Source organism: Alnus glutinosa, chromosome 10 (assembly GCF_958979055.1).
Source record: "Alnus glutinosa chromosome 10, dhAlnGlut1.1, whole genome shotgun sequence".
NCBI lineage: Eukaryota > Viridiplantae > Streptophyta > Magnoliopsida > Fagales > Betulaceae > Alnus > Alnus glutinosa.
In genome coordinates this window covers 14,843,481-14,855,651 of record NC_084895.1, presented here as the reverse complement: position 1 = coordinate 14,855,651, position 12,171 = coordinate 14,843,481, and the positions used below count along the sequence as shown (strand labels likewise).

The 12,171-nt window shown below is 36.6% G+C and overlaps 1 pseudogene across 1 annotated transcript; it reads left to right on the top strand.

The window, feature by feature from the left end:
* Nucleotides 1-7,566: 7,566 nt before the first annotated feature.
* On the top strand, nucleotides 7,567-11,434 carry LOC133879786 (uncharacterized; annotated as a pseudogene). The gene is made up of 5 exons (XR_009902146.1): nucleotides 7,567-8,178; nucleotides 9,898-9,938; nucleotides 10,073-10,174; nucleotides 10,250-10,402; nucleotides 11,028-11,434. The product of XR_009902146.1 is annotated as an uncharacterized LOC133879786 (transcript).
* Nucleotides 11,435-12,171: the final 737 nt, after the last annotated feature.

Here is a 12,171-nt window from a genome sequence, read left to right as displayed (position 1 = left end):
CACCAATGAGCTGGACTAAATGGCTACAGCCACACGCAGTCTAGCAACAAAAGTTACAAAACACCACAGAAACAAAACTCTGCTATGGCCAGAGCAAAACACAGCAACAAACAAATTCAGAGAAACAAAGAGGAAAAATAAGACTACATCTTTATTGATTTTGTTACATTCTTTAGTTACAATAGTGAACAATATATAGGCTCATTAAGGGGAGCACATCCCATGAATCATGTAGTAAAATATGGAGGAAAACATGGAAATAACGAAGAGGAAATCAGGGATGAGATTCTGCAAGAATCAAGTCGATGCTATTAGGTGGCTGAGGAGAATCCAGAGGAAATCAAGGAGAGGGAGTCGGTTGTTGTAGGCGGTAGGCTACTGGAGGATTTTCTGCTTATCTGGAGAAAATCAGGTCTCTGGGTCACGGGTTCGCTGGATCTCCTTTCTCCTCCTACCGGCGGCGTTTCTCCTAGCTCCCAGCTATCTCTCTCGAACTCCCTCACTCTCGGTCTCTCCTTCTCCGTCTCACCCTCTCTCAGACTCTCTTCTCTCTCGGTCTTTATCTCTCAATCTCACCCTCTCTCAAACTCTCTCTTTTCATATCTCTGGGTTTGGGCGAGAAGAGGAGGAAGAAGAAAGAAGAAAGAAGAAAAAGAAAAAGAAAAAGAAAGAAGAGAGAAAGAAGTTGTGTGGGGCAGTGGCTAGTGGGTTCATTTTATAAGAGAAAAAGAAATTAAAAAATTTTGAAAATTTTTGAACAAAAAGATGAAGGGGCGCGCGGGACACGAAAATTTAGTGTCCCGCGTCCCCTCAAAACAACTTGGAGTCGTTCTAAGAGAAAACGACTCCAACTTGAAGTCGTTTTTGCCTAAAAGGGCTCCAACAAAAATAATCTAAAAATAAAATAAAAATAAATATACAAACTAAAAAAAAATTAAAGAAAAAAGGAAAAAACAAATTTTTGTTTAAAAAAAATTAAATAAACGAATGAAAAAAAAAAATTAAAACCAGTTTTTATTTATTTATTTATTTTTTTCTATAATTTTTTGTTATCTTATATTTTTTTTAATTTTAATAATTTTATGAAGGGTATTTTTGTCATTAGGGGAACACTGACATTTTTTGGTAGTTTAAGGGAGAACATTGACACAATTGATAGTACTATGATCAATCACATAGATCGTACCACGATCCATCACATGATCGTACCACGATCGATCACTTAGATCGTACCACGATCGATCATACATGATTGTACCACGGTCGATCACATAAATCATACCACGATCTATCAGATTGACCGTACCACGGTCGATCACATAGATCGTACCACGATGGTCGATCACATAGATCCTACCACGATTATGGTGCGATCTATGTGATCGATCATGGTAGGATCTAAGTGTGATCGATCGTGGTAGGATCTAAGTGTGATCGATCGTGATACGATCAATGTGATTGATCGTGGTACGATGTATGTGATCGATCGTGGTATAATCTAGGTGATCGATCGTCGTACGATCAGGTGATCGATCGTGGTAGGATCCATGTGATCGATCATGGAACGATCAATGTGATCGATTGTGGTACGATCATGTGATCGATCGTGGTACGATCCATGTGATTGATCGTGGAACGATTTATATGATTGATCATGGTACGATCCATGTGATCGATCGTGGTACCATCAATGTGATCGATCGTGGTACGATCAGGTGATCGATCATGGAACGATCAATGTGATCGATCGTGGTACGATCATGTGATCGTTCGTGGTACGATCATGTGATCGATCGTGGTACGATCCATGTGATCGATCGTGGAACGATTTATATGATCGATCATGGTATGATCTATGTGATCGATCGTGGTACCATCAATGTGATCGATCGTGGTACGATCAGGTGATCGATTATGATACGATCAATGTGATCGATCGTGAAACAATCTATGTGATCGATTGTGGTACGATCTATGTGATCAATTGTGGTACCATCATGGTGTGATCGATCGTGATACAATTTATGTGATCGATAGTGGTACGATCAATGTGATTGATCATGGTACAATTTATGTGATCGATAGTGGTATGATCATGTGTGATCGATCGTGGTACGATCTAGGTAATCGACCGTGGTATGATCTAGGTGATCGATTGTGGTACCATCAATATGATTGATCGTGGTACGATCAGGTGATCGATCTTTGTACGATCAATGTGATCGATCGTGGTATGATTAGGTGATCGATCGTGGTACGATCAATGTAATCGATCGTGAAACGATCTATGTGATCGATCGTGATACGATCAATGTGATCAATCGTGGAACGATCTATGTGATGGAAGGTGATACGATCTATATGAGACGCTTTTTTTTTTTTTTTTAAACGGTTGCAATTAGAGCCGTTTTGATCAAAACGGCTCCATTTTGAACTGTTTTTGTTAAAACGGCTCAAATTAGAGTCGTTTTATAAAAGCGGCTCTAATTAGAGCAGTTTTAACAAAACGGCTCCAATTGGAGCCATTTTGAACAAAACGGCTCAAAATTATTTAGAACCGTTTCAAAAAAGCAAAACGGCTCTAATTAGAGCCATTTTAACCAAAACGACTCTAATAAAAATGGCTCAAAAAGCCTTTTTTTTTTTTTTTTTTGTAGTGTGATCAGCTCCAAAACCAAGACTCTTTTTCTTGCTTAACTTTTTTAAGCTTTTTGTTGGAAATCTTAGAATTTTTACTCAATTTCAGAAAACCTTCAAAGAGCTCATTATTAGAATTATCTTAAGATAATTAAGAAGAATTCATGATAGAAGGAGTCACGGATTGAAAGAAAAGATAAACACATAGGAAAATAAAGATAACAACAGAAATAATAAAATGGAGATAAAAGAATTTACGTGGTTCGGTCTATAACCTACGTCCACAGGATAAAGCTATAAGGCTACATTATGCTCTTATTGCTTGATTGATTTACAATACATAATATTTCTATTTATAGGAGAATTGAGATAGGTAAGAATGGTAATTATTTTTTATTGATTTGATTACCATCAACCCTAATTACAATCACCTATATATATATATTCAAGGGAAATACCGTACAATATCAATATAATATATTTCTTATATTCTTCTTCTTCTTCCAAAGAAAATGAGTCAACTGTGGGCTGAAATGAACATGGGTTTTAGGGAATACCTCAACTGCTAAAAGAATGGGGTCATTTATGGGCCAAAGAAAAAGAGCAAACTGTGGGCTGAAATGGGCATGGGTTTTAGGGAGTACCTCAAATGCCAAAAGAAATGTGGGCAACTTGGCCTCTTTTGATTTTTTTTTTCCTAATCGGGTAGGACCCAAATCATCATCTTCTTCTTCTTCTTCGAAATATGGGGTCTTCTATGGGCCAAAGAAAATGAGCCAACTGTGGGCTAAAATGGGCATGGGTTTTAGGGAGTACTTCGAATGCCAAAAGAAAGGTGGGCAATTAGGACTCTTTTGATTTTTTTTTTTTTTTTTTTTGAATTGGGTAGGACCCAAATCATCATCATCTCCTCCTCCTCCTCTTCTTTTTCTTCTTCTTCTTCTTCTTACTCTTTTGATTTGATTTGATTTTTTATTTATTTTTTAATCGGGTAGGACCCAAATCATCATCTCTTCCTCCTCCTCCTCCTCCTCCTCCTCCTCTTCTTCTTTTGTCTCCTTGTTCCTCCTCTAGGTCGGGTATAACCCAAATCTTCTTCTTCTTCTTGTTCTTCTTCTTCTTGTGTGTGTGTGTGTGTGTGTGTTTAACAGAAAAACAAGGGACTTGCAGGATTAAAGAAAGACCTGAAAACAGCCATGGGAGGCAGCTGGGAGGGGCGGAACTTGGAGTTGTGCCGTGGATGAGTCGATCGGTGGTGGATGGATCTGCGGTGGACGGTGGCTGAGACAATGCGGCCTTGTATGGCGGCAGACTGAAGAGGAAGATGGGCTTGGTGGAATTGAACCTGCTATGAAGGTGCCGATATCATCATGCAACAGAAATTAAAAAAAAAAAAAAAAAAAAAAAAAAAAAAAAAAAAAAAAAAGGGTTTCTTGACTATGGAATCAAAATCCGAAACAAGGGATAAGAAATAGAACAAAGAAAAAAAAAAATCACATACTATTATCAAAGAAAATAATGGACTCTTTCATATTGCCTTGTCGTATGATATAATGAGTAAAATCATAGACAAAGCAATGAAATAACAAGAGAAGCATAAAGAAATAGATAAAGAAAATAGTGATAGTGAAAAAAAAAAAAAAAAGAAGGTCTACGATAGAGATGACAGAAGCATGAAAAAGCAAGGAAAATAATAGAACAAAAATAAAGAATAAAATTACACAGGACAATTTTGGATCTAAAGAAACGTAGAGATAAAAGAAACATAGAGATAAAAGGAAACGAAAAATTCACAGGACCATTGGATTAAACACTAGTGTTAGCCTATAGCTTTGATACCATGAAAGAAAAGATAAACACATAGGAAAATAAATATAACAACGGAAATAATAAAATAAAGAGAAGAGATTTTACGTGGTTCGGTCTATGACTTACGTCCACAGGATAAAGCCTAAGGCTACATTATGCTCTTATTGCTTGATTGATTTATAATACATAATACTTCTATTTATAGAAGAATTTAGATAGGTAAGAATGATAATCAATTTTGATTGATTTGATTAACATCTAATTACAATCACCATTATAAAAGGAAAGTACCGTATAATATACATATATTCAAAGGAAATGCCGTACAATATCAATATAATATATTTCTTATCTTAATAAGAAATAAATTCTTCTAATATGGATCACACTTAGGAATTTAATCTAAAAAGAGTGTACCCGCTTTGATACCAATTGAAAATAAATAGACTCCAAATTTAACGTGTATGTGAGATCAATTGTACAACAAAATATTTAAATTCGGATTTAAAAAAGACAAATATTTTGTTGACGAAATGGAAACTCTTATCAAGAGAAAAATCACTCTAGGATAACCAAACCCAGGAAACCCACTAACAGAAGAAATTGCTAGTTATAAAGCACTCGTACTCACATACCTATGATGCAGTAGTCATACATTTAACTCTAACATATACATATACGTGAACGCCTCCCAATCAGACTTCCTATCTGAAAGGTTCTTGAATGGACTCCTTTAACTTAGGGCTCCTCTCTAAGCTAGACTTCAATCGATCAAATCACACACAAAGAAAACTCAAAGAGAGCTATCATATCTCACAATCTCTTCCTAAACACCTTCTCTTAGCACATTGAAATTCAATATGTAATTCTGTGAATAATACAAATCTACAGACCTCTATTTATAGGCTTTGGAAGACCTAATACAATACCAATTCAAAGTTCCTTGGGTGGCGTCCGGAACTAGACGGTGGGCATCCGAATGACGAGCAGCAACCGACTTCTTTTATGTGTTTCATGCGTTTCTTCATTAAACTTTAGTCTCCGCATCCGGAAGATGTTGCTCTAGCGTCCAGACGGTTGCATGTTGTCTTTACCAACTGTGTCTGCTGAGTTGTTTAGATCCTTCTTGAACATTGATGTGCGTTAGGACGTTTCCTCTGGGTCGTTCAAACAGAAACTGGGGAATTGACTTTGCTGAGTTGTAAACTGCGCAGGATCTTTCTGGACTCCGGAAATTGCCTTCTAATGCTTATGACACTAATTAAACTCTGAAAATATTTTGAAAAACTCTGAATATTTACGGCGTCCCTATTACGATAATACACTGATATGGTAGTGATTTTGTCAACAAAATGCAGCCAATAAAACTAACACTTTGTCTAGTGAGGCAGCTCTAAGACTTGTTCAATTTATATCATAGAGTCATTGGTTCAACAAAAGACAGGTTTCCTCTTCTTTTTATACGTGTCGTCCCCCACTTCTCTTTCTTTTTCTTCTTTTTTTTTTTTTTTTTTTTTTCTTTTTCTTTTTCTTTTCTTTTAAATGAAGTAACGAACCGTTTTTGTTTTTAACAAAACGGTGCCTTTTTATCAAAAGAAAAAACTCGTCTTCAACCTCATCTTCTTCAACTTTGGCTGGTGAGTGACTAGTTTTAGGTTAAGAAACAGTGCAAAAATGGCAAAACATGGTGTGACTCATAAAGCTTGATCCTCTTGAAAAATATTTTCCTTGATGAGTTTTTGAAGGGGGTAACTAAGATTTTAGAAAAAAAATTTCAAGTGTAAAATTTTTTTTTTTAAAGAGGTGAGGTGGGGCATTTGACCCCAACACTCCAAAGATGTTGTGTACCAAATTCCCACGTATCGACTTTTGGAATTACGTGGGCCGAAGAATCCCAATTGGAATGATCGGCCAGCTGAAACTAAAGTGTCACCGTCTCTGATTGATTCACTTGGAGTAATAGTGTCTTGCGTAATGGAGTTCTTAAGAGGGAGAAGAAGAAACAGTAGACAAAAAGATGGGTAAAGGCTTCCATTGATTTTTCTAATGGTTTATTTTTTCTTACTCCGGAAAAGTAATATGTGTGTATATATATATATCAAGATTATAGCAGAGGGCATTATTTCTTCGGCACTTCGCCTTCAATATCTATATTGCTTTTCAACAAATTTGAATTCAGGAGTGTCGATAACGGCTTGCGTTGATTTTCTAGTACATAGAAGTCCTATCACGTTACTTGCAAACGGGTTCACTTATGCTCCGTTTGTTTCGACGTAAAATGGTTTCCGTCGTAAAATGATTTCAGGGAAGTCATTTTTCAGGAAGCCATTTTCCGTCGAAAGCATTTTCCGGTGTTTGGCGCGTACGGAAAATCGCAAATATTTTTTTTATATTTTTATTCAATCATATTAACTTATAAAAATCAATTTTTATTCGTAACATTAAAATATTAATGTAAAATAATATAAAAATTATCGATGACGAGATTCCGTTACTGACCGACTAGATTCTGACTATTTTCACCTGATTCCGGCTAATATAACTAGAATTCGAGATAAAGGCCGGAATCCGGACAGTTTTGTCGGAATCTGGGATAGCCGGATTCCGGCGAAAGTGGCCGGATCCCGTCAGGATGGCCGGATCTGGCCAGATCCGTCCGGCCAGCCGGCCGTTCTGGCCAGGGCCGGCCGGGAACCGAAACAAACGGAGCATTAGTCACAGTCATGGTGTCCAAAGATTGAAAAAAGTAACTGATTTTTTTTGTTCGATGACTCTCTCCCTGTCGTTACTATTTTAGAAGTCTTAGACCATTCTCACCAGCTATTTAAAAGGTCATTTTGATTAACTGAGACCTAAATTTAGGTGAAATATTATTTTCATCTTTTTATTCTACTTTAAATTTGGATAAATTTGGGTGAGTTGTAAATTTGGCTAGCTACTTTAATAACAAAAGTAGTAGGAGTCAAACAAGCACGTGGCTCTGTCAATGATGTGGGATCAACAAAATCTGAAAGGCAGGTTAGAGCCCAGCAGATAAGCCAAGGCCCATATAGTACTGGGCATTTTAAAAAGAAAGAAGATCGAACGGGCCCTTACCATAGTCAGTTGGATGGTGCTAGACAGAACAGAAGGAAGGGAAACAGGTGGGCCTTCCAGAAGTTTGTAAAGCACTATCCAAAACTGAAGACATAGAACAAGCTTTGGGTGGTTCGGCGATTCGATCAAGTGCAGGTAGCAATTTGAAACATTGGAAGAGGGTAGCTTGGGGGAATTACAGAGATACATCTGGGGAGGTTCTCTCACCACCTCAGCATGTTCATCATGACCCAACAGCCTTTGACAGGTATGATTCATTGGCTATTGGGATGGAGAGGAGTGGGGCGACCATCATGATTCTGCTAAGCTGGAGCTGTCGAGGGCTTGGGAACCCTCAGACAGTTCGCGAGCTTCGCCGGATGGTGAAGAATAAGCATCCCCACTTTTTGTTTCTTATGGAAACAAAAGTGAAGAATGAAAGGTTACAAAAGCTGAGATATTCGTTGGGCTTTGATGGGTTGATTACAGTAGACCCAGTGGGAAAAAGTGGTGGTTTAGCCTTGTTTTGGAAGGAGCTGCACTCTGTTGAACTTCAGAATTTCTCGCAAAGACACATTAGTGCTACCATCCGGGTGTTAGGCTCAGGAGTCCCATGGAAATTCACAGGGTTCTACGGTCACCCTGAACCTTGTTATGGTATGTAAGTGATAATGAGTAGACTATCATAGGCATATGGTTGGTGGCTTTTTATTGCTAATCAAATGGAGAGATGGCGTTTTTTTCATGGATTTGTGGCTTGCACCATTCCCTCATAGCTTTTTGCTCCACATACTCCCATTCGTGTGTAATTTAGATAACCTTTGTTTGCTTGGGGCTTACAGGTAGTCTGCAAATGGTTCTTCCCTGAAGAAATGTTATCATTCTGATTGTTGGTTATCGGTGTTCTCTCTTTTTGAAGTCAACTTGAGAGATTTTGACGAGGGAGTGAGGATGTCTTGGGTAAACAAGAGTTTGGTATCCGATATTGAAAATTTGTTTTCATTTCCTAGAGAGGGTTTCATTCTGTGGGATTATTTTGTTGAGGATTACCTAGAGAGCTGGTGGGATGATGGAGGTTGGTATTAAATGGATGTGCTAAGGGGTAGAAATGAATGAAGAACAAAAGAAGCACAGTTGTAAGTTATGTGGGTCAGTGGGTGTTAGGATTCCAGAGCTTCATCTGCATGGCCTCGACAAACTAGTTTAGACTTGGTCTTTTATTCTATAAATTCTTAAATAGTTAATTGTGGCGATATTGTTTAGAGGTAGATTTCATTTGAAATTTTAAATGACAAAGATTTCCTGATTAGCTCATTTTAAAAAGAATTCAAGTAATTGGGTTTTTTTTTGCTACAGGATACATTGTTTCCATATTATATAGCGCTTTTTCCCCTACTAGTTAGGTGGCTTCTCTTAAATATTTTTCTATGTAAATAGGGTGCTTTACACTTTTAATGATATCTTGATTACTTTTTTAAAAAAAAACAATATTATATAGCGCCTTTTTCCTTGATGCTTTATTTGGTTGCTGGCAAAATTTTGATTGTTTTTCACTACTTGTGTCTTGGTAACCGACCGAGATTCTTCAGCAAAATAAGCCTGAGATGATTTATGTTTTTGCCATTTGAATATTTGTTGATTTTCAGAAAGAAAAATAATGCAGCCTAAATTCTTGGTTTCCTTACATAGCATATGGATGCTTTGCATGTATTTCAATTTTTTTTGTTCACACTATGCTTTAAGTAATGAATTTTCAGCAAAGAAGACCGAATAAGTCTATAATGATAACACATTTCTGACTCAGGTCTCACCTTGCTCTTCTTAGGATGCAGTAGTTTCTTGCAATCAAAATATATCAGTTGAATTGTTAACATAAAAAGATACGAAAGTATCAAAAGTTAACTGAAACTTTTGTAAACTGATGGGGAATGTCAGTATTATGATTATTTTGGCAATTCTTTTTTTTTTTTTTCATTTATTATTTTTCTATGTTATTCTTTGCATAGAATGATTTCTTGAATCATAACATGCCATATGTAGAGGGCAGTGGCTAAAGTTACTGTGAAATGATAGAATTGTGAAGGTTAAGTACTCGTATTAAAAAAGGAAAAAAAGAAAAAAGAGGAAATGTAAAAGTTACTGTGAAATGATAGAAATCATAACATCAAGCTTTGCTCTATTGATTATGAGACATGGTTAATTAATGTTAAGACATGAAGTCGTAGCCTGGATTATAGTTTTTTGGTAACCAGAATAAGCATAAGCTATCCCTTTTTGTCCAACATGTGTTATTCATTCATGCCTTTTTGTAAGGCTTCAGCTCAATTTTACAAGAACTTTAATGTATATGCTCAGTACTTTATGCTGATCTTTCAGGACCGAACTCTGCCGCTTCAGCTGTGCCAAGGTATACCCTGGTAAGGGTATCAGATTTATCAGATCAGATTCTCAGTTTCCTTTTTCTTTTCTTCTCTCTCTCTCTCCCTCCTTCCTTTTCTTTTCCTCTTTGTGCACCGTGATTGATGTTTATCACCTTGTTTGGTTATTTCAGGTTTTCTTGTTTGCTAACTCAAAATGCAAGAGGTTCTTCCACAACCGCTTGAAGCCTTCAAAGCTTACTTGGACAGCTATGTACAGAAAGCAACATAAAAAGGTGGAATATCCTTCTGTTATGTGATGAAACAATTCATCTTTGTGATTTATATTCTTACTCTCACATGACTCACAGGACGTAGCGGCCGAGACTGTGAAGAAGAGGCGTCATGCCACCAAGAAGCCATACTCTAGGTCCATAGTTGGAGCTACCTTGGAAATTAATTATCCAGAAAAAGAGAGCTGAAAAACCAGAAGTATGAGATGCCGCACGGGAAGCCGCTCTCCGGTATGCTTCCTTCCCTTCCATTAAACTACGTTCCCCTCCTTCAATTTGGAGGTGGAAGTATATATAATAAGACCTCTTGTGTAAGTATAAAAAAGAAAGATCCATCATATATCTGTCTGCCAGGAGTAGTGAAGCTAATCAAGTTGAACTATATGTTATATTGCTTTGCTAGAAATTTTACAATGTCATGATTGTTTATTACAAAATAGTGTTGCTTTTCAACATTCAAATGGTTGTAATGAAAAAGAAACATTTGTGCTTAATTTATTACCTATAATTTTATTTTATTTTTTTTCCTTATGTAAAGTGTATATATGTCATATCTTGGCATACATTTTCGCTGTTAGGACTTAATTTTCTTAGGTATTGCGATTAATAACCTTATGTTTAATACAGGTATAATAAACTTTAAAAGCTTTTGGGGTTCCAAGCATTGTTTTTCCCAAGGGTGACATGTGAATAGCATTAGATTGCTAGGATTGTAAAAGATTTTCAGAAAACAGATCGAAGGGTTTTGGACTTCTGGTTTAGATCGAAGCATGCACCCAAGTTGTAAATCCCATGCTGGGTGATTAAATTCCTTATTTTATATGATTGTCTGCTGAAGAGTTGCATATTTCTGCAGTGAAATTAAGGAACGGATCAAGAAAACCAAGGATGAGAAGAAGGCAAAGAAGGCAGAAACAACGGCCAAGACTCAGAAGTCTCAGAGCAAGGGAAACTTGTCCAAGGGTGCTGCCCCAAAGGGCCCTAAAATTGGAGGTGGTGGTGGAAAGCGCTGAGCAGCCAACTTAGACAAGTGAAATGTTTTGTCTTGGGTTTTGTTTTGGCTATGGCTTTCTTTAATTACAAGTGAACTTGAGCAGATTTAATTTGTATTTAAGTCATTACGTATTGGTTAGAACCATTGATATTGCTTTGTGTGTTTCATTTCCTGGTGAATGGTGTGATCGTTTTGATGGTAAGTGTTGTAAACTGGCAACTCCTTTTTCTTTCCTGGTTTTAAATTGAGAGGTGCATAGTTTCACTTCATTTTTAGACTGAGTAATGCTATCAAGGACGACCCAAGTCTGGTCCTCTCTGATTCTTCTTTAAATGGACGTGACTTTTAAAATTATCATTAGATCAAAATTTAATAGTAGTTTATCATACATTTAAATGTGATTTTAAAAATTATATTTAATTTTAGGAAGATTCAAAGAGGGACATGAGTTTGCGTTTTAGTATTACCCTTTTGGACTATGATGGCTTGGGGCTGACAAATTTTTATGACTCTTAAATTTGACATGATCTCAGTAAAAAATTATTGAGTTAGAATTGACGAGTTTAATATATTTAATTAAATAGGTTGAATTATAGTTGACTTGTATAATTTTATACTTGTATTTGAACATGATTCGAGTATGATACAAGAACCTAAATTATCATCCCTAGCGTGGGCTGCCTTTGCAGCAACGTTATTGATCCTGAAACATCTTTTCTAATTTATATTACAGTATGAGGACCGCAGGAAGATACCCCTCAACATGTTGGATTTACATCTCAACTCCCTTACCTAGAGAATAATAAATATCTAAAAAAGTAAAAAGAAATAAATATCCCTAGTTCGAACTTCGAACGAAGGCTATTAGTGGGACTGTCGTGGGAGCAGAAATCAGCACCCACCTAAAAGTCCCAAATAAATTGCCTAACACATCTTCTGTTATTTTGAATGATATTTTCTCTGCTTCTTGTGGTCTTTGAGTGGTAATTGAAAAAAATATTTGTCA